The sequence below is a fragment of the Tamandua tetradactyla genome, chromosome 2 (assembly GCF_023851605.1).
Source record: "Tamandua tetradactyla isolate mTamTet1 chromosome 2, mTamTet1.pri, whole genome shotgun sequence".
NCBI lineage: Eukaryota > Metazoa > Chordata > Mammalia > Pilosa > Myrmecophagidae > Tamandua > Tamandua tetradactyla.
Window position 1 is genome coordinate 212,413,993 of NC_135328.1, and position 23,778 is coordinate 212,437,770.

Sequence of the window (23,778 nt, forward strand, 5' to 3'; positions counted from 1 at the left end):
TGGCTCCATCCTTTGCACCCTCAGAACATTTATAGCCCCCCTTTCTGGACACACCTCCCCTTTTCAGCCCCTAGCTTCCAATCAAAACAGGGAATTTGATTAGATTCGAATAGCTCGATGTATTTACTCTGATTGGGTGTTTGGCCACACTGATTGATGGAATCACACATCTATTCAGGGACTCCTTCCATGACTCAGTCAAGAGACCTTAATGAATATGGGCATCAGGCAAGTATTTAATCTGTTCCTGTGACAGGAAAAGAAAACCTGAACGTATACTTTTAGAAGATTTTTGGCCATATCATTTTATCAAAATGATAAAAAATATAAAATGGCTCGATGGAATTTAAATTTGTACAAGGTTCAAACCTCCAAGCATCAAACAGTCACTTAGGTCTTGTGTTACCTAACATAGCAAATCACGTGTGGACTCAGGCAGGAAGAGAGGTGCGCTTTAGAAGGTCAAGTCTTCTCCAAATGAGGCTGGGTCAAGAGCACAATTAGAAATGGACCGGAAAAATAAGAGTGGAGGTGGGGTGGGGTGCATTGGATGATCTTAATGAGAGCCTGTGAATGCCCCAAGGCATTGCAAAATATATTAGGGGAATTTTTTTTTTAATTAAAAAAAAATTGTTGAAGTGCATCAAAAATATAGGAGATGTAAAATAATAGGTTGATAAGAAATAATATTTAAGTAAATACAAATATAGCAATTGAAATGAAGTTTAAAAACATGGAAAAAAAATAGCTGGTGCAAACATAAAACAGAAGGTGGTATGGCTGTGCGGTGCAGTCCTTGTCACACAGTGTTGACCTCAGGGCGAATAGTGTGAGGGGGCTTTTTTTGAGGGGGGTTGCAATTGAAATGTTTTCCTCTGGGTGGAGTTTAAACATTAAAAGGTAGGTGGCTAGAGTGAGATGGTGGAAGCCCTGTAAACCTAACACCATCCCTGAGAGCAAAGAGGAAGATTTAATCTTCTTTCCCACCCTGGAGACAAAGAAAGGTGGATTATAATAGGGAAATTTGGACTGAAGGGATGATTTTGATTACTGAATCATGACATAGATGCGCCTTTTTGCTTTCTGGTATATTGGAGTAGACAGAGGAAAATTCCTGAAATTTCTACATTGTAATCCAGCTGCCTTGATCTCTAATAACCTTCGTCTGCTACCCCGTGATTGTGAAAACCTTGTGACTGATCTTCATTGACACAATCGTCTTTGGTAAAAGGATTACTTGCACAAATTTGTTTAAAAAGATCAAGTCTAGGAAGAGGGTTGGAGCCACCCCTGGAAGCCTGGCTACCCCAAATATGAAAGTCACTGAGGAGGGGGGCTCTTCAGCCACAGAAAAAGACGTACTGGGGGCCCAGGGCACATCTCCTTGTCCTGGGAGCTGCTCCCTGGAGGGCCCCGGCCTCCTCTGTCTACAGTGGGACATCTCTCAGGCCTGGTCTGTTAGGTCTTCAGCCTGACCCGATATCAATCTATTCCTTTCATAGTATGTTTTGATAAATGATGCTTCCTCGGCCTTAGTTAACAACCGATTCAAATATAACTTCAAAAACCCCTCCCTAGGGGGCGGACCGCGTGCTGTGCGTCGCAGCTTTGGCCTGAGCCTCGGCGGGGCGGACGCGATGTCGGGGTTCTCCAGGCCGCAGCTTTGGGCCGCCGCCTGCACGGCGGCGTCTGGGTGCCGTCCGCGGCTGAGAACAAGCTCACGCCCACCGCGGTTAAACCCCCGACCTCAGCGCCCACCCCGGTCAAGACTTCCCCGGCGCCCCCCGGCGCCCCCCGCCCCGGCCAGCACCCTAGCACCAGCAATCTGGGAAAGCTGCAACAGCTGCTCCTCCTGTGTCAATGCTAGCGCGGCTAAATACTACCCGCTTTTTCTGAATGGAATGGAAAGAAGATAAGAGCTACTGTTCACGTAATTCAACCGTTGGTGATTGCCACGTGGTGAACGAGACAAAACTGTGTTCTGCTTCTACCGCTGCTCCATTCCCAACTAATTCTACAGCTAAACCCACGGTTCTGCCTTCCTCTCCTACAACTGCCCCCGCAGTCATTACATCAGACACGACAAATACCACTTCACCGCCAGCCTCGCAACCTGCACGGAAGTCTACCTGAGATGCAGCCGGTTTCGTTGGAGGACTCGTCCTTGTCTGGGTGTGCAGCTGCAATTTTCTTTCTCTATAAATCTAAAGAATGAAATTACCACACTCTGCGAGACATCTTCAGATTAACACAGACTGATGGCTCATTCGAGTCATTCACTGAAACAAAAGTAATATCTCTCAAGATGTCCCACGTGGAAAACTGCTATTTCAGGATCTTTAAATTTCCAAAGGATGTATATAGGATAATTTGGAGCATCGTCCTTGAGAAACCAGTTAAATCATTTTGCTCAATGGGAGTATTCAAAATATTCTGCATGAATCTTTATGGCTGTCTTCTTTTATTTTAAATGGCTGCTGCTGTGGGATTATGTTCTCTTCTTGATGTGCCAAATGTAACTTTTTGTAAGTGGTGGAAATTACTGATCTACACGGACAACCTCATGACTCTTGGGCAGTTTAAATTAGTTACTTTTAAAACTAGAAAGCTGCATTTCTTTCATCCCAACTCAGGATATAGTTTAGTGACCGGAATTGAGAAGAATGTGCCAAACAAGCATCAATCAGGTGGATTTTGGGTTCCATTTAAGATATGGAATAAATCTGTAAATCTAATAGCACTAAACTGTATCCTTAGAGTAACCTTTTGTACTTCATAAGTTATTTTTTCTACATTAGAAGTAAAATGCCACACAGGAAATTACATTCCAGATTTAAAGAAATGAAGGGATACAACCCATTAATGCATAGCAGGGTATTATTCATACTTGTAAAGCACCTTATATTATTGAGAAAATAAAGAACAATGCCTTAAAAGACAGACTGGAAAGTAGACTCTAACTTTAACTGCTTGTGACTTGTTCTTTCACATTAAGGAAGGTAAAAGGTCGATTTTGAGGATGCAACTGTTGATGTGGACAGTAGTAAACTTGCTTTTAGATACTATACTGTTACTATTTAATTGAAAACTTGTCTCCTTAACTTCAGAGCTAAATAACTTAACCTAAAAGATTATACAAAATTCAGAGCGTTCATGTATTAAACCTCCCAACATTTTTCTTATGGCTGTTTAAAAAAAAAGCTTAATTAGAGATATAACTGGTTTAATTATATTTTCCTTCGCACTTCAAAAACAAAATCCAAACATTGTACCTCAAAAAGGATTCCACCAAACTTTCTTGAAAAGTAAATTAGATGAGGCAAGAAGGATGTATTTTTAGAATCATTTACTCTTTAAATGAGACAATCATAAGTTTTCAGCTAACAGACACAACCAATGTGATTTTAGAAAATCTAAGTATTTTTGGTGGATCAGATTACTGTAGATCCTTAATATATTTTTGGTGGATCAGATTACTGTAGATCCTTAATATTAATGTTTTATGACTACCCTGTATGAAGATTGAGCTTTCCTTCCTTATGCTTTTCTCCATTTCTTTCTCATTGGTTTAAATTCCCATAGTGTAATGAGTATGTATACTTTTACTTCTACAGTTTTCTTTTGAAGCACTAGTTTTTTTTTTTTAGAACAAATTTTAAGTGTAACTTCTCCCCTGCCTTTGGCATATTGGATTAGTTCAGAGGCTTAATTAGTTTAAAATGGGCCTTTTGTTTTTCTATATTGCCATTAAAGTTGTTTCATTTTAGTTTCTTTAGCCTGTAGTGGCTGAGTTTAGCACTTGGTTTTCTGTATTTTATAGTAGAAAAGACAAATTGCTTTGGTTCGTTTCATAAACTGAAGCTCCTTGCATTTACTTAGATAATTATATTAAAGGGTCTTAAAATGAAGATTTACTGCTTTTCTGTTACTTGTTGGTACAGCTAAAGTTTGTTTTATTTGCACATCTGTACATATACCTAATATTTTCAAGTGCCTCACATGTTTAAAATCTCTGGCTTCAAAAGTTTTGGGGAAGAGGTAGGTCAGTTTACCTCACACTTTGTTTTTCCATTAATAGTAATATTCTAGGTACCTCACAAAATTTATGATGATGCCATGGCTATTAGTTTTTAGTGAGTTCTGTAAGCTATAAATGCATTTGAAAGTGTACAGAATTTCCATTCCATCCACATGGGCAAAAATTAGCTACAATGACACAACTGTTATTTACCTGGATAGTGAATATCTTGCCTTACATTAATATTAGTACAAGTAGCAAGTTTTGTGAGAATTTAGCTTAATTTAACCTCACCTTTTGTAATTTTGATCACCACTGTAACAAAATTATCATAAGAGAGTTAGATTTCACAAATCTACAGAGAGCTCTTACAACAGAATTCACAGCCTTTTCAGATCCATTTCCTTCCCTTAGCAATTTAATATCTTGAGCCATCAATAATTTTTTTTTAATCCAGAAGGTATGTCGAAACCTTCTCAGATTTTTCATTGATTTGTTCATGCAGATGTAGTTCTATCAGATACCTTATTTTATCCTATGGATGTTTGTTGCACAGGCAGTCACTGCTGTATTGAAAAATGTTAATTTCGGTTCACTCAAAACTGCAAAATCAATCTGTATCATGTACCAAACTGATTTAAAATAAATCTACATGCTTATCGAGTTAAAAAACAAAAAAACTCCTCCCTAAAACCACTGTCTGTCTCAAACATTAGGGATGCCCAAATCAATAGGCCAACCCCTTGACCCTGAGGCTTGTTCTTGTGAAGCTTATTTATGTACTGGAGAAGGTAAGCCTACCTATAGTTACGTCTAAGAGTTACTTCCTGAGGACTGCTTTTGTTCCTGAGTTGTGGCCTCTCTCTCTCTGCCCAAGTCTGCAAGTGAAATCATTACCCTCCCCTCTACATGGGACATGACATCTAGGGGTGAAAGTCTCCCTGGCAACGTGGGCTATGAATACCAGGGATGAGCCTGGTCCTGGCACCGTGGGATCAACAATGCCTTCCTGACCAAAGGACAGAAAGAATTGTAACAAAATAAGGTTTCAGTGGCTGAGAGAGTACAAATAGATTCGAGAGGCTACTCTGGAGGCTACTTTTGTGCAAGGTTCAGCTAGTATTGCCATTTACCATAGTTTGCCAACCCCCAACCAAGACCTCTCCTGCCAACCCTAAAGAACACTGAAGGCTCTATCTGAGATTCTACAAAAGTTTCACACATTAAAATTAGTTTCCATTAACTTACAACCTCCAGATGGGCTCCTAGGCCAGATAAGTTCAGAATCCCAGAGGGGCCAGCCTCTCCAGAACATCAACTTGTCCCATCCCTCTATCCCATACTATTGAGAGTCCTCCTCATCGTGAAAATATTAAAATGGGCATAGCCCAAATACCCCTTAACATTGGGAGGAAGATCAAAGGAGAAAGAGGAGTTGTAACAGAGAAGACAGGATTTATCAAATGAGTATGACGGCTGTCATTGCTGATATTGACATTTCTTCTAATCTCGAGTGTCTTGGAGTAGCTAGAAGGAAAAATCTAAAATTGTGGAACTGTAACACATACCAAACTCTGAAATCTGTGCTGTAACTACTTGTTACAATATACTTTGAAATTTCTTCCTTTTTTGTGTATGTGTTATATTTTACAATTAAAAAAAAACCAATAAAATCCTCCCTAAAAAAATGTAGCTATGTAAACTATGGGCTATAGTTAACAGTAATGTTTTAATACCCTTTCATTAATAGTAACAAATGTACTACTCTAATACCGCGGGTCAATGATAGCGGGGAATCAGGGGTATGGGAGGATATGGGTTTTCTTTTCCTCTTTATTTCTTATGTGGAGTAAAGAAAAACTTCTAAAATTGATCACAGGGTAATATGCAGGATTATGTGTTCATGCTGTGAGCCATGATTGTGTACTTCAAATGGTTTGTTTTACTTGTGAATATATCGCAATAAAATTGCATTAAAAAAAAAAACAAAATTACTCACTGTACCTAAGCTCCTCTGACGTAGAGATTCTGATCCAAGAAGCCATTAGGCATATAGATAGAATTTGGTTTTTCTCTCTTTCCAGGCACAGGGCACAGATTCCAGCACACCCATGACATTAAGAAGCCATGTTTGGTGTTTAAGGCTCAGCCAATTTGGGGGGATGTTTTCCACCAGGGCTGGGTCACTATTCATTCTTTTGAAATTTCATAGTGAAAAGAGAACCTCCCTCCACCCAGAAGAATTTCCCATGCCTTTCTCTCTCCTGTAGAACGTGATGCCCAAACAATATCCATAGTCCACTGGCTCTGGCAGGTTTCCTACGAGAGATGTTCTCCAACTTGGCATCTTCCTGGGAATGCCCTTCTCCACATTTCTATGCTTAGCACCATTGGCCTCTGATGAAATAGGGGCTCAAGTACAGGAATGTGCCATCTGCCCTGCACTTGGGTGGCAGGTGACCAACACGACCCCATGGCCTGGGCAGTGCACCTATCTGGGGACATTGCTCCCCTGTCCTGGTCACCTGGCTCTCCTGTCTGTCCACTTTGGCTGCCCAGGTCAGAGCAGCTTTCTGAGCCCACCAGCAGGACGTTCTTTGCCAGCTCCTTCTCCACCTACAGAATCCCAGCTGGGGTTCCAAAGTATATTTTGGGTTCTTTCTCTCTCTCCCTATTATCAGGGTAGGGTTGAGAGATCAGGAATGCTGGGGGCATCTGCTCAGAGGGAAAGAAAAGGAAAAGGAGCATTTATTTATTTAGCTCTTACTTATGCCAGACGTTGGGGCAAGCACTAAATGTGCGTCATCACATCAGATCCTACGAAAATCCCATAAGCTGGGGATGCATCTTTATCCTCATGTTACAGGGAACCTGAGGAGTTTCCGACAACCCACTAGTCCCGTGCCCACCAACACCAGCCCCTGAATTCTCAGCCTGGCGCTTTTATTTGGGTGCTGTCATGGTCAGGTTCATGTGTCAACTTGGCCAAGTTGTGGTACTTGTTTGTGTGGTTGGGCAAGTACTGGCTTGTCTGTTGCAATGAGGACATTTCATAGAATTAAATCATGATCATGTCAGCTGCATCCACAGCTGATTCCATTTGTAATCAGCCAAGGGGAGTGTCTTCTGCAATGAGTGATGCTCAGTCTAATCACCGGAAGCCTTTTAAGGAGGATTCAGAAGAGACAGGCTCTCTTCCTGCTTCGGTTGACAAGTCTCTCCTGTGGAGTTCATCCAGACCCTCCATTGGAATCGTCAACTTCACAGCATGCCCTGCAGATTTTGGACTCTCTGTTCCCACGGTCATGTGAAACACTTTCATAAATTTTATATTTGCAAATGTTTCCTGTTGGTTATGTTTCTTTAGAGACCCCAACTAATACATCTTGGTACCAGGAGTGGTTCTAAAGAAACAGAGTCTTAAAAATGGGTTTTTATGAATGGTTTTCTACTCTGACTGTACCCAAAGGCACTAAGAACTCTGATTCCCATAATCAGAATGATACTCCCAATCCGTGGAGTGAGTCGGCAAAAGAGATAGTCAAAATATCACCACTGGATTCTCCTAATGCTTCACTTGTATGAAGCTCTCGAGTATAAGGTTTTTGACACCTTTACAGAGTTTTGTGGAAATAAGAGGTATAAAGATGTTGGCTGGTTGTTATTAGATACGCTGGCTACATTAAGGAGTGAAAGGGATGGGCTTAAGGCTTCAAACGAGAAGCTTAAGCGCCTTCTGACAAATGTGGAAGTTTCTATGAGTATCTTGAAGGAAAATCTTATTTTCTGTAGCTGTAGACTTGAGATCTCTGAAAATCAGACTCAGAATCTTATTTTTAGAGTAGCAACTTTACAAGGTAAACTGAAATCTCAATGTTGCATGGTGTCTGCTGTTAAAGAGAGGGCACTGATTGAAAAGGAGTGGGACCCTGAAAATGGGATGGTGACATGTGGATTGATAATGATGTTGGGGGTGAGGTTGAAACCCTAGGCCATGCTGAGTCTTCTCTAGATAACCCTGTAATAGTTTGCCCTGAGGACGTAGCCGCTCCACCTCCAGCCTTGAGTAGTTGGCCCCCAAACCTCCTCCTGAAGGGATTAGCCCTAGGGTGATTAATCCTGTCTCACCAGATGAAACTACAAATGAAGGCCCTGAAGCAAATGTCTTGGAAGATATTTATAATTCTTTTCATGACCCACCCCCACCACCCTTCTTTTCTTCCAGATCTATAACTAGGCTAAAGTCCCAACAGGCCCCTAAAGGTGAGGTACAAAGTATCACACATGAGGACGTACATTATACTCCAAAAGAACTGTGTGAGTTTTCCAATTTATATAGACAGAAATCAGGGGAATATGTGTGGCAATGGATTTTAAGGGTGTAGGATAATGGTGGGAGAAATATAAGGCTGCATCAGGCTGAATTTATTGATGTGGGCCCACTAAGCAGAGGTTCTGCACTCAGTGTTATAGCTCGAGGAATTGGAAAAGGTATTAACAGTTTGTTTGAATTGTTGGTTGAAACATGGATCAAAAGGTGGCCGACATTACCTGAGGTTGAAATGCCAGAACTGCCCTGGTATAATGTAGATGAGGGGATCCAGAGGCTTAGAGAGATCGGAATGTTAGAGTGGATTTATCGTGCAAAGCCTGCTCTTACACCCCAGGAATGTCCTGAAGATGCACCTTTTACCAGAACAGTGAGAAATAAATTTGTGAGACTAGTGCTATCATCCCTGAAGAGCTCTGTGGTTGCACTTCTCTGTAGATCAGATATTACTATAGGAACTGCTGTCACTGAGCTGGAATCCTTAAACACAATGGGGATGACAGGATCCCGAGTTGGCAAAAGCCAGGTGGCAACACTTAATCACCAAAGACAAGGTAGACATGGCTATTATAATAGACAGCAAACTCAAAGCAGGAGTCAAAATAATCTGACGCACAGAGATTTGTGGCATTGGCTAATAAATCATGTGGTACCTAGAAATTCAATAGATGAGCAATCTACTACCAGGAGAAGTGCTTGCTGAGGGGAAAAGGAACATGGAATGGGTAGTGGAAGAAGGTAGTGATAAATATGAACTACGACCATGTGATCAGTTACAGAAACGAGGACTGTAATGCTGTTTTGTTCATGTTATACTACTTAAGTTGTAAGATATCAGGTTTAGAATGAATATTACCCAAGGATTTACACCCTATTCCGGAGAGATTTAATGTGTTTCCAGTTATATGCAGGACAGTTGAGTATCGTTAGGTGAAAGAAAAAATGTGTGTTTTATTGTTTTTTATTTAGAAATTAGGTATGGTTTAAGGTGGTATGTATAGCTGCCAAGTTGACAAGGGGTGGACTGTCATGGTCAGGTTCATGTGTCAACTTGGCCAAGTGGTGGTACCTGTTTGGTTGGGCAAGAGCTGGCTTGTCTGTTGCAATGAAGACATTTCATGGAATCAAATCATGATCATGTCAGCTGCATCCACAGGTGATTCCATTTGTAATCAGCCAAAGGGGAGTGTCTTCTGCAATGAGTGATGCTTAATCTAATCATGGGAAGCCTTTTAAGGAGGATTCAGAACAGACAGGCTCTCTTCCTGCTTTGGCTGGAGCATCTCTTGTGGAGTTCTTCCAGACCCTCCATTGGAATCGTTGGCTTCACAGCCTTCCTTGTGGGTTTTGGACTCTGCCTTCCCATGATCACATGAGACACTTTTATAAATTTTGCATTTGTGAATGTTTCCTGTTGATTCTGTTTCTCTAGAGAACCCTAACTAATACAGGTGCCCTCACTCTTAGTTTGCTTAGGCTCACTCACGGCAGTCCAGGGTCTCCCTCACACAGGCCTGTGCTTAGCAGAGAGAGGAGGGGGTTCTGCCTAGGTCCCAGAGGGGCATGGGATAGAGGCTGGGCACTCACTGACCTGACTACACTCAGCTCGGCAGTAGTTTCTTCCTTGGGTCCCAGTCTGCAAGTTGGACTAAAAGGGATAGAAAAGGGACAGTTTGAAGGAAAACTGGCTTCTGAGGCAGGGCCATAGTAGCTAAATCTGACGCCAGGAAATCTTGAGCCAGGAGAGCAGGTACAACCATTCATGGGAAAGGGTGAGTTGGATTCAGAAACAGAGGTTGAGCTTTCTACTTCATTGCTCAGGAAGATTTTCAGTGCCCCAAATTTGGAGAGTGTGAAACACATAAACCGGGGATTGGGGGGAGCCCAGCGATCACCCCATTGTTTTTCTTTTTTGATACTTTTATTGAGATATCTTTGTGATATCTCATGATCAGTTATAGAATATTTGCATCACTCCAGAGAAAGAAATAAAAAGAATAAAGAAAAAATCATGAATCCCATATTTCTCATCCCTCCCTCTCATTGACCACTTATATTGCAATCTACCCAGTTTTTTTTTACCTCTTATCCCCCTTCTATTATTTTTTTACTCTTTGACCTCTTTTTTTTTTTTTTTTTGCTTATCTGTCCATATCCTGGTAAAGGGTGCATCAGGTACTTTTTCATGTGGTTACATTATAAAAGTTATATAGTTATACAATCATCTTCAAGAATCAAGTCTACTGGAAACAGTTCAGCAGTTTCAAAAGTATTGGAGTGACTGGATGGAAGTACCTGATGCAAATGTTCTAAAAATGATCCTAGTGATGAATACACAACTATGGGATGATATTGTGAGCCACTAATTTTATACCATATATGGACAGTGTGTGTGTGAAGAGTTCTCAATAAAAAATATTTTTTAAAAAAGGAATCAAGGCTACTGGAATACAGTTCAACAGTTTCACGAGCCACTCCAATATACCATAACCAGAAAGGGATACATATAATGTATAAGAATAACCTCTGGGGTAACCTCTTGAGTCTGTTCAAAATCTCTCAGTCACTGAAACTTTACCTTGTCTCACTTGTCTCTTCTTCTCATGTTAATTCGGGTTCTCTAGAGAAACAGAATCAACAGGAAGTATTCATAAATATAAAATTTATAAAAGTGTCTTACGTAAGCATGGGAATGTAGAGTCCAAAATCTGCAGGGCAGGCTGTGAAGCTGATGATTCTGATGGAGGGTCTGGATGAACTCCACAGGAGAGACTCGCCAGCTTAAGCTGTCTCTTCTGAATCCTCCTTAAAAGGCTTCCAATGATTAGATTAAGTATCACTCATTGCAGAAGTCACTCCCCTTGGCTGATTATAAATGGAATCAGCTGTGGATGCAGCCAATGTGATCATGATTTAATTCTATGAAATGTCATCATAGCAACAGACAGACCAGCACTTGCCCAACCAAACAAACAGGTACCACCACTTGGCCAAGTTGAAACATGAACCTGACCATGACACACCCTTTGATCAAGAAAGCTTTCTCAATCCCATGGTGCTGGATCCCAGCTCATCCCTGGAAATCCTGTCCCATGATGCAGAGAGATTTACACCCCTGGGAATCATGTCCCATGTAGTAGAGAGGGCAGTGAGTTCACCTGCTGAGTTGGCTTAAAAAGAGGTCACATCTGAGAAACAAAAGAGATTCTCTGGGGGTGACAATTAGGCATAACTATTGGTAGGCTTAGCTTCTCCTCTGCAGGAGTATGTTTCATAGGGTCAAACCCCAAAATCGAGGTCTCAGCCTATTGAATTGGCTGTCCCCAGTTCTTGTGAGAATATCAAGAATTCCCCAGATGGAATTTCTCCTTTCTCCTCAGTTCCACAAGGGGACTTTGAAATAGTTTTTCATTCTCTGCCCAGATTACTCTGGGATATATTGGGGGATCACATTAATCAGTAAAAACCACGAGGATCTCTTGCTCTATTCAAGTTTATTTGAATAAACTGACCATATAAGTTAAATTAGATAATATGCTAAGAAAAATACCCATTTTGCACCAAATAGACATCTCTTCCTTTGGTCTCACACAGGAGTTGAAGTTTTAAAACATAGACCAAACATCCTTTACCTTATATTCTGCTTTATCTTTGTCCTATCCAGATAAACTTCATTCATATCTCTAGTTGAAGTCTGATCATATTTTCAACTTTTTTTTGCACAGTTGCTATATGGGATAAGGTTGATTTTCATAGCTTCCATGCTCTAACTCTGAATATCAGGTATCACACAAATGCCCAAAGTTTCAGGGAATGACTAGGTTATACACCAATAATTCAGCAGCTCAGAAATTAGAAATAACAGTTACAACTCCGGAATAGATATGACTGCTGTAAGCACTTACGAATCTAGGAACCTTTACAATAGGTCCCAACCTGCTGACTCGTACTCCCGACTTCAATTCTCGGAGCTTATATATTACAATTAGTCCATAGGAGTGAGGCATGATAATATTTTTCTTTTTATTTCTGACATTTCATTCAACATACTGTTGTCAGGTTTCATTCACCTAGCTGCATGCCTCACAACTTCATTCCTTCTTGCAGCCACTTAGTAGTCCATTGTATTTATATACCACGTATCCCTCCTTCGATGTACTTTTAAGCCACACCTCCATCCATTGTGAATCATGAACACTGCTGCCATAGACACCAGTGTGCAAATGTTCATTCGTGTCCCCACACTCAGTTTCTCCAGGTATATACTGAGCAATGGGGTTGCAGGATCATATGGCAACTCTAGCCTCCTGTGGAACCAACACACTGCCCTCCAGAGGGGCTGCACCACTCTGCTTCCTTACCAACAGTGAATAGGGCCATCTCTTTCTCTTCATTTTTAAACAGTTTTATTCACACATTATACAATCCAATCTAAGTAAATAATCATGCTTCCATATAATCACATTGCCATGCCTTTACCTCTTTCATCTCTATGAAGACATTGCCTTTTCTTCTGCAAAAAATCCCATATCCTTCCTTCATATTCCCCCTTTTTTGACATTTAGTTTTCATATTGCCTTTGCTACATTCAATGGAATCATGTTACACTGTTACTGTTCTCTCTAGACCCTAGCTTGCGTTGATTGAATTTTTTCCTGTTTATCATCTCATTTTCAACACTTTGCAATGTTGACATTGATTAGTTGTCTCTCATGTAAAAACATTCTGTTTGCTCATTTAATCACCATCATTGTCCAGTCTAGGCCTTCCTACTTTTTACCATCCCAGTCTTTATCTTCTGTCTTTCCTTTAGGTGTCATACATGACCCCAGACCTTTTCCCTTGACCATACTCACATTCAGGTTCATTCAGTGTCCTTATATTATTGTGCTGCTACCAGATAGTATTGTGCTATTCATTTTTGAATGTCTACATTCAGTCCTGCTGTACTTTCTATACTCCTTTAGCGCCAAATGCCCAATCTCTACCCTCTTTCTACCTCTTGACAACCTGTATTCTTAATCCTAACTCTCAAAGTTCACTCTGTAATCTTAGCTCATATTATTAAGAACGTACAGTACTTGTCTTTCTCTTTCTGGATAATTTCACTCAGTGTAATATCTTCAAGATTAATCCTCATTGTTACATGCATCAAGACTTTATTCTGTTTTACAGCTGCCTAATATCTCATCGTATGTATATGCCACAGTGTGTTTAGCCACTCGTCCGTTGATGGACATTTGGACTGCTTCCATCTCTTGGTAAACGTGAATAATACTGCTATAAACATCAGTGTGCAAATGTCCATCCGTGTCCTTGCCTTCAGTGCCTCTGAATATATACCTAGTAATGGGATTGTTAGATCATATGGCTTACTTAGCTTCCTGAATGCCGTCCAGAATTAGTTGCACCATTTTGCATTCCCACCAATAGTGACAAAGTGTGCCTTTCTCCACATCCTCTCCAGCACTTGTTTTGTTTTTTTGATAATGGCCATTCTAGTGGGGGAGAGATGATATCTCATTGTGGCTTTGATTTGCATTTCCCTAATAGCCAGTGAAGCTGAGCATCTCTTCATGGGCATTTTAGTCATTTGTATTTTCTCTTCCAAAAAGTGTCTGTCATATCTTTTGCCAATTTTTTAATTGGGCTGTTTGTCTTTCGTTTTTGAGTCATAGACTCTCTTTATATATTCTGAATATTAAACTGTTATCTGATGTGCCAGTTTGAAAATATTATGTACCCCAGAAAAGCTGTGTTTTAAGCCTGACCAAATCTCGTGGGGGCAGCCATTTCTTCTCATCCTAATTCAAGATAGTAGGGGAGATATTTTTTATTAGATTATCTCCACAGTGATGTGACACACCCATTTGTGGGTGTGACCTTTTGATTAGATAGAGATGTGACTCCACCCATTTCAGGTGGGTCTTGATTAGTTTACTGAAATCCTATAAAAGAAGAAACATTTGGAGAGAGCAAGAGTGACAGAGTAGAGGCGATGCAGACACTTGGAGAACAGTTATTTCAGAGACACAAATGTTTGGAGATAGGTGGAGTGTCCACAGAGAAAAGATGACTGGACACAGGCAGAGCCCAGCAGATGTGGCCATGTGCCTTTCCATGAGATGCTAAGCAAGTCCAAACCCAGAGTTGTGTCCCAAAGGAACTGAGTGAAGGCCCACAGATGTTTAGTGAGGAAACAGAAGCTAGAAGCAATGAACTCAGAACAAGGAATAGCCGACGCCAGCCACATGCCTTCCCAGCTGACAGAGGTGCTCCAGAAGGCATCAGCCTTTCTTGAGTTAAGGGAACCTCCTGTTAGTGCCTTAGTTGGGACATTTTCATGGCCTTTGAACTGTAAACTTGCAACATAATAGGTCCCCCCCCCCTTTTTTTTCAAGAATGGACTTTAATCAGTTTTAAGTGGAGTTTATAACACTAAGAGATAAGGGGTTGTTAACAAACACAATAACAAATGGATATCTGATTGGTATGAGGCATTATCCTGTACATATCATATCATTGACTGTTTTATTGTAGGTGTGCATCCTTAGTGCGCAGCATTTACACACAGAGCCACTGCTACACAACACAAGAGTATCTGAAGAGGCTGAAACAGAATAAGGCTATTTAACAGACTGAAATTTTTTAGTATATATATTTTATATAAAAAAAGATTGAACTTTTGAACCGGCAGGGTAGAAGCAACTTAGCCAAACACTGCAGCTAAAGCCCCAACTTCAGTGCACAGTTCCACCCCTTCCATCTGCATGGAATTAAACACATACTCTCACTGTATTTAAAGGCAAACGAGGCACTTCGTGGCAACACAGCCATTGTTATGAACACATTGCTCACATATTCTAGAACTAAACATAGCACATTAAAATGGAACTTGCATTGTTTTGGTATGTAACATGGAGTGCCAGGTCATAAATAATGACATCATAATGAAATTTTGCTCTGTTATTATTTTTCCTTTGGAATGTGATGGACTGAATGAGGGTTTGATTTTGAATATGTCAATGTTTTTAGGAAACCTTCCTTAAATTTTATGGTGTAGTCATTAGAAATGGAAAAATGGCAACCATGTATATAAATATATATATATATATTACATGCTCTCCTGTACTTTATTTCAGTTACCATTCCCATAGAATTTGCCAAGAATTGCTATGACTGAAAGTTTTTGAGTCCTAATTAAAACTTTATTTATGACAGTGTTCATAATTAGCCTGAAATGCATTCTGCAGGTAATGTCTTTGAGTTTCTGGAATGTTTTTTTTAAACTTTTTGGATATGCAGCAGCTTACATTTCCCAAGTTACTTGAAGGCATCACTTTTAAGAAAGCTTGCAACTCGACTTCCGGAGAAGATGGTGGCTTAGTAAGATGCGCGGGTCTTAGTTCCTCCTCCAGAAAAGCAACTAAAGAAACAGAAACAATACGAAACAGCTCCCGGAGTCACGACAGAGACCAAAAAGACAGCGTACCCCATTCTGGAACAGCTGAACGGGCAGGGAGAATCTGCTGCGGTGAGATACCCGAGGGACGCGCGTTTTCCCGGCCGGGGCGGCTGGCGACTGGGGTCCCCTCCACGCACGTGGCTCCCTGGTCTGACTGGGAACGTTGGATAGCGGGGCCCTCCCGTCACGCTTGGCGTTTCGGGCCAGCTGGGCAATTAGGACCAGCACTCTCCCAAGCCGCGGCGGCCAGCGACCCCCGCCTCCACGCGCGGTTTCCCTGGCCGACTGCCGTGCAGACAGACAAGCGCCACGAGCGCCACCTACTGGGCAAGAAAAGAAAAACAGAGCCCAGAGATTTCACAGAAAAAGCTTTCAACCAGCTGGGTCCCACACCCAGGGAAATCTGATCAAATGCCCAGACACCAGCAGAAAATAATGGATGACGCTCGGAAAATTGAAGATATGGCCCAGTCAAAGGAACAAACCAATAGTTCAAATGAGATACAGGAGCTGAGACAACTAATGCTGAATATACGAACAGAAATGGAAAAACTCTTCAAAAACCAAATCAATAAATTGAGGGAGGACATGAAGAAGACATGGGCTGAACAAAAAGAAGAAATAGAAAATCTGAACAAACAAATCACAGAACTTATGGGAGTGAAGGACAAAGAAGAAAAAATGGAAAAAACAATGGATACCTACAATGGTAGATCTAAAGAGACAGAAGCTACAATTAGTGAACTGGAGGATGGAACATCTGAATTCCAAAAAGAAACAGAAACTAAAGGGAAAAGAATGGAAAAACTTGAGCAGGGGATCAGGGAACTGAATGACAATATGAAGCGCACAAATATACGTGTTGTGGGTGTCCCAGAAGGAGAAGAGAAGGGAAAAGGAGGAGAAAAACTAATGGAAGAAATTATCACTGAAAATTTCCCAACTCTTATGAAAGACCTAAATTTGCAGATCCAAGAAGTGCAGCGCACCCCAAAGAGATTAGACCCAAATAGGCGTTCCCCAAGACACTTACTAGTTAGAATGTCAGAGGTCAAAGAGAAAGAGAGGATCTTGAAAGCAGCAAGAGAAAAACAATCCATCACATACAAGGGAAACCCAATAAGACTATGTGCAGATTTCTCAGCAGAAACCATGGAAGCTAGAAGACAGTGGGATGATATATTTAAATTACTAAAAGAGAAAAACTGCCAACCAAGACTCCTATATCCAGCAAAATTGTCCTTCAAAAATGAAGGAGAAATTAAAACATTTATAGACAAAAAGTCACTGAGAGAATTTGTGACCAAGAGACCAGCTCTGCAAGAAATACTAAAGGGAGCACTAGAGTCAGATACGAAAAGACAGAAGAGAGAGGTATGGAGTAAAGTGTAGAAAGAAGGAAAATCAGATATGATATATATAATACAAAAGGCAAAATGGTAGAGGAAAATATTATCCAAACAGTAATAATACTAAAAGTTAATGGACTGAATTTCCCAATCAAAAGACATAGAATGGCAGAATGGATTACGACCCAGCAATACCACTGCTAGGTATCTACTCAAAGGACTTAAGGGCAAAGACACAGACGGACATTTGCACACCAGTGTTTATAGCAGCATTATCTACAATTGCAAAGAGATGAAAACAGCCAAAATGTTCATCAACAGACGAGTGGCTAAACAAACTGTGGCGTATACCTACGATGGAATATTATGCAGCTTTAAGACAGACTAAACTTATGAAGCATGTAATAACATGGATGGACCTAGAGAACATTATGCTGAGTGAGTCTAGCCCAAAACTAAAGGACAAATACTGTAAGGTCCCACTGATGTGAACCGACATTCGAGAATCAGCTTGGAATATATCATTGGTAACAGAGACCAGCAGGAGTTAGAAACAGGGTAAGATAATGGGTAATTGGAGCTGAAGGGATACAGACTGCAACAGGACTAGATACAAAAACTCAAAAATGGACAGCACAATAATACCTAAGTGTAATGTAACTAGGTTGGAACACTGAATGAAACTGCACCTGAAATATGGTTTTTTGTTTGTTTGTGTGTTTCTATCTTTTGTTTTTGTTTTTTTTCTTTTTCCTTTATATATATATATATATATTATTAGTATTATTATTTTAATTCTCTTCTCTATATTAACATTCTATATCTTTTTCTGCTGTTTTGCTAGTTCTTTTCCTAAATCGATGCAAATGTACTAAGAAATGATGATCATACATCTATGTGATGATACTAAGAATTACTGAGTGCATTTGTAGAATGGAATGATTTCTAAATGTTGTGTTAATTTCTTTTCTTTTTTTTGATTAATAAAAAAATTAAAAAAAAAAGAAAGCTTGCAACTCAGCCCTGTACCATCCCAAATCCTCTGTAGCTCCTCTTGAATATTTTTCCACAATTATTAAAAGGTAGTTTAATAAATAGCATCCCCAATTCTTTTCTGTGGCACAGGTTATAAACTTGGGTGGAGTTTACCAGTAGCATCAAATGTTTCAGCTTAAAAAATAAAAGTAGGGTACAAATAAATTCCCTTTTTAAAAGCTGTTCAATTTCTGTTACATTGCTTTCCTGCAGCATTACAAACTAATACACCTGATACGTGGCTTCCAAATAATGTCTTCTATTCCTTTGTACTTTCCTGACAAAGCTCTCTGATGCATAAAAGTGTTTAATTTTGAGGAGACCCCATATATCTATTTCTTTTTTCATTACTTGTGCTTTGGTTGTAAAGTCTAGGAAACCACCTCCTATTGCAAGATTTATGATGTTTCCCTACATTTTCTTCTAAAAGTGTTTTGGACTTAGCTCTAATGTTTAGGCCTTTGATTCATTTTGAGTTCATTTTTGTATAGAGTGTGAGATATGGATCCTCTTTCATCCTTTTACATATGGCCATCCAGTTCTCCAAACACCATTTATTGAAGAGGCTGCTCTGTCCCAGTTGGAATGGTTTGACTGCCTTATCAAAGATCAACCATCCATAGATGGGTAGGTCTATTTCTGAACACTCAATTCCATTCCATTGATCAGTATATCTATCTTTATGCCAGTACCATATTGGTTTTTTGGGTTTGCTTTTTTTTTTTTTTAACATTTTTTATTGTATAGTATAACATATATACAAAGCAAAGGAAGAAAAAAGCAATAGTTTTCAAAGCACTTTTCGACAAGTAGTTACAGCACAGATCCCAGAGTTTGTCATGGGCTACAATTCCATCATCTCAAATTTTTACTTCTAGCTGCTCCAGAACATTGGAGGCCAAAAAGAATTTACATATTTTTTATCATCACAATTGAATTTTTTTCTTTTTTGTGAAAATTAACATATATATCAAGAAGCAATAAATTTCAAAGAACCGCGCAGCAATTAGTTGTAAAACAGATTTCAGAGTTTGATATGGGTTGCAATTCACAATATTAGGTTTTTACTTCTAAGATACTGGAGACTAAAAGAAATATCAGTATAATGATTCAGCAATCGTCCTCATTTGTTAAACCCTACCTTCTCTGTGTAACTCCACTATCACCTTTGATCTTTCTCCCACTCTTTAAGGGTGTTTGTTTGAGCTATGCCCATTCTAACTTTTTCATGTCGTTAATATGGGATGGGGGATGGAACTAGTTGATGTTCTGGAGAGGTTGGGCCCTCTAGGTTTCAGGACTTATCTAGTCCAGGGACCCATCTGGAGGATATAGGTTTCTGGAAAGTTACTCTAGTGCATGGAACCTTTGTGGAAGCTTATATATTGCCCTAGGTGTTTTTTAGGATTGGCCAGAATGGTTTTGGTTGGGATTTGGCAGGTTATGATAGGTAGCAATGTCTAACAGAAGCTTGCATAAGAGTGACTTCCAGAACAGCCTCTCAACTCTATTTGAATTCTCTTAGATACTGAAAATTTATTTGTTACACTTCTTTTCCCCCTTTTCGTCAGGATGGAATTGTTGATCTCATGGTGCCAGGGCTGGACTCATCCCTGGGAGTCATCTCCCACACCACCAGGGAGACTTTCACCCCTGGATGTCATGTCTCACATAGGGGGGAAGACAATGATTTCACTTTCAGAGTTGGGCTTAGAGAGAGAGAGGCCACATCTGAGCAACAACAGAGGTCCTCCAGAAGTAAGTCTTAGGCATACCTATAGGTAGGCTAAGCTTCTCCGCTACCTACATAAGCTTCACAAGAGTAAGTCTCAAGATCAAGGGCTTGGCCTATTGATTTGGGTGCCCCTAATGTTTGAGATAGTATCAGGGGATTCCCTGATGGTGAAGTTTAATAGTTCCATATTTCTTCTGGGTGGGAGCTTTTTGATTATCCATGGAGATGTGACCCACCCAATTGTGGGTTGAAACTTCTGATTAGATGGTTTCCATGGAGATTTGTCTCCACCCATTCAAGGTGGGGTTGCTTACTGGAGCCCTTTAAAGAGAGAACTATTTTGGAAAAGAGCCCACATAGCCAGAGACCTTTGGAAATGAAGAAGGAAAATGCCCCTGGGAGAGTGTCATGAAAGAAGAAGCCTGGAGAGAAAGTTAGCAGACATTGCTGTTTGCCATTTGCCTTTCCAGTTGAGAGAGAAAGGCTGAATGTCATTGGCTTTCTTGAATCAAGATATCTTTCCCAGGATGCCTTAGATTGGACATTTCTAAGGACTTCCTTTAATTTGGACATTTTCAACAGCTTTAAAACTTGTAAACTTGCTACTTAATAAATTCTCCTTTTTAAAAGCCATCCTGTTTCTGGTATATCACATTATGGCAACTTGCAAAGAAGGAACAGTAGTGTATAGAGAATTTACTGATTTTTGCATGTTGATATCGTATCCTGCCACTTTGCTGTACTCATTTATTAGCTGTAGTTTAGGATAATGAGCACAGTGGCTACAGCTGATGTTATTAGAGATGATCTGATTACAGAGCATGTGCAGATCGAGTCCATGCTTAGTCACAGAACATAAGGAAAAGGAGGACTTAATATGACTATGGACATGATGTTTAGTATTATAATGAGGTATGGGTGACTTTTAGGCTAAAGTCTAAGCTATTGCACATGTCATGTGGGCCCATGATAGTTAGATCAGTCTAGGTTATCAAGATAACTTTGGATTTGGGGTAGGTTAGTTCTTGACTGACAAAAACCCTTCATTAATAAATATTAGAGGATATCTTTACTGATTACGAGACTAGAGTTGAAAAACTGGTTACAAATGAAGATTAGTCATAAGGTTTTTACCATCACAGGGGGAGAAGACAAAGGCTGTATAATTAACAGAGATCAGGGCAGCTAGATTAAAATGTAGAGATTCAGGTATTTTTCTCTGTCTACTCCACTGTACCAGAAAGTAAAAAGGAAGATCTATATAAAGGTTCATTAATCAACATCATTCTTTAAATCCCAGTTTCTCACTGGAGTCTTGTCTTTCTGGTAGGAAAGACAAGCCTCCCTTTGCCCTCAGGGAGGCTGAGATTGAATCTCACTCTTGGCTCTCATGATGGCATTTGGTTTAAAGGGTCTCCACTCTCTCAGTGAAACCACGTTCATTTTAGTATCTAAACTCCATCTGGACAAAACTATTTCAATTCCACCCTCCACCCGGTAAAAACCCTGCCCAGCCCACATGTTTCATATCGCCTTGGGCCATTCACAGGTTCTCATTAAGATCAACCCACTGCACATGCCCCGCCTCCACATGTGCTTTGCCTGGACCACTTCCAGTTGTGCTCTTGACCCTTCCTCATTGAAGAGGCCTTGACCCTCTGAATTGTTCCTGTTTGTCCCTGTATGGACATGTGATTTGCTAAGTTAGGGAACACAAAACAGAAGTGACAATTTGATCCTTGGAATTTTGAAATTTGTGAAAATATAAATTCAGTCAAGCCATTGTAACTCTAGAACATTTTGATAATTTTGATAAGACCAGAAGTCTTCCAATATGGATACAGGTTTTGGTTTGGTTTGTTGTGCTGTCTAATGTCAGGAACAGGAGATGGAAATTGAATGTGCTAGATTTATGGGATAATGTGTATCAGGACTTCTGGACCTTATGGTCAGGAGGAAGGGCCAGAGCCCAGGTGTTCTCACAGGCAGAGTCGGAGGCAGTCCAGCCCATGCCTAAGAGAAGAAAAGTGGACAATTCCAGGATGGACCCTCTGGAGGTGATCATAGATCTTTGTTTCAAAGAAGACACCCTGGATGAATTTCTCACCTACCTCATGGAGTGGGTCAAGCAGAGGAAAGATTCCATCCACCTTTGCTGTAGGAAGCTGAAGGTTTTTGCAATACCCATAGAAAAGTTGAAGAGGCTCCTGAAAACGGTGCATCTGTACTGCATCCAGGAATTGGACATGAGCTGCTCCTGGAAACAGCCTGTCCTGGGAAGCTTTGCCCCTCACCCAGGCCACATGGTCAATCTACATAGACTCCTCCTCTCCCACGTCTGTGAACCTCTCTGCAGTTGCCCCACTGAAGAAGATCATCATGTCACCCAATTCACCTCTCAGACCTTCAGACTGCATCTCCTCCAGGAGCTCTATTTGGACTCTGTCTACTTCCTCAAAGGACACCTGTACCAGGTGCTCAGGTGAGACAGATGGCGAAGTTTCGCTGTAGACAACAGCAAGCTTTTCTTAGTTATAGGAAGCATAAAAGGAGCATGCATTCCATTTCTTTCACTGCTCTGTCCCCAAGCATGAGACCCCACAATCACCCAGAAAAAGGGACAGGTATATACTAGAATAGTGAAGAGAGAGAAGACATACCATGCTAGGAAAATATGGGGGTCAGGTCTAGGAAGGGTGTTCTTGGAAATTCTTCCTTGGGAAATGCTGTCTAGAAAAATGGGGAATTGAAAATGGCATTGAATAAAGGCAAGTCTATGAAACTTGAGGGTTCCTATGCTCTAACATTATCTGCATTCATCCTCACCAGAGGTAAGAGTGATGTAGTTTTTCTGATTGACAGATGAGGAAAAGGAGCCTTTGAGAGTTTCTTAACTTGACCAAAGATTCAACAAAACGGGTTGAGGAAACTCTCCACCTAAAATTGGGCAGACTTGAAAGGCTGTAGGCTTCACCATGTGGCATGCAGGGTGTTGACCATCACCAGATAGTTAGAATGACCCTGGACTTGGGTGAAATGACTTTGGGCCTGAGTTAGTGGGTCATCTCCTACCTAGAAGACTAGGTCCTTCTCCAGTCGCTTACCCTCCAGCACCATTCCCCAGAACTCACTTCTTTGTCTCTTCCCAGGTTTCTAATGAGTCCCCTGGAGACCCTTTCCTTAACTTACTGTCAACTTCAGGAATCTGGACTGATGTTGACTGGACACCTAAAGCAACTGGACCTGTGTGGTGTTTTCATGTTCTATATGAGCCCAGAACCACTCATAGTTCTGCTGGAGAAAGTCTCAGCCACACTCCAAACCCTGGATTTAGATGAGTGTGGACTCAAGGATGTCCATTTCAATGTCATGCTGCCTGCCCTGGGCCGCTGCTCCCAACTCACTTCCATCAGCTTCTGCACAAACCCTATCTCCATGCCTGTCCTGGAGAATCTGCTGTGAAACACCTCCAGACTAAGATGCCTACACCTCAGCTTCTATCTTGCTGGTCTGGAGAGCTACCATGGCTTTCGCGGTACTGTCCACCTGGGAAGATTTGCTGAGCTGCATGCCAAGCTGAAGGCGATCTTGCAGGACTTGGAGCAGACTGGCATGCTCTTGCTAAGTGGTCATCTCTGTTCTCAGTGTGGCTACAGGACATTCTATGACCCAGAACCCATACATTGCCCCTGCCACAGGCGTGCCTAGTGAGCACATATTAGACCTTCTGGGCACTTGAAAAGTGAAACATCAGTTGTATCTTGATGGAACAAAGATGCTTCAGTTTCAGACTGTTCAGTGTGGATGTCAGTAGAAAGGGTGATGCATTAAGGTAGCAGTTTTGGA

The 23,778-nt window shown here is 40.8% G+C and overlaps 1 pseudogene; it reads left to right on the top strand.

Moving 5' to 3' along the window:
- The first annotated feature begins 1,637 nt into the window (after positions 1–1,637).
- LOC143658630 (sialomucin core protein 24 pseudogene) lies at positions 1,638–23,394 on the top strand (annotated as a pseudogene).
- Positions 23,395–23,778: the final 384 nt, after the last annotated feature.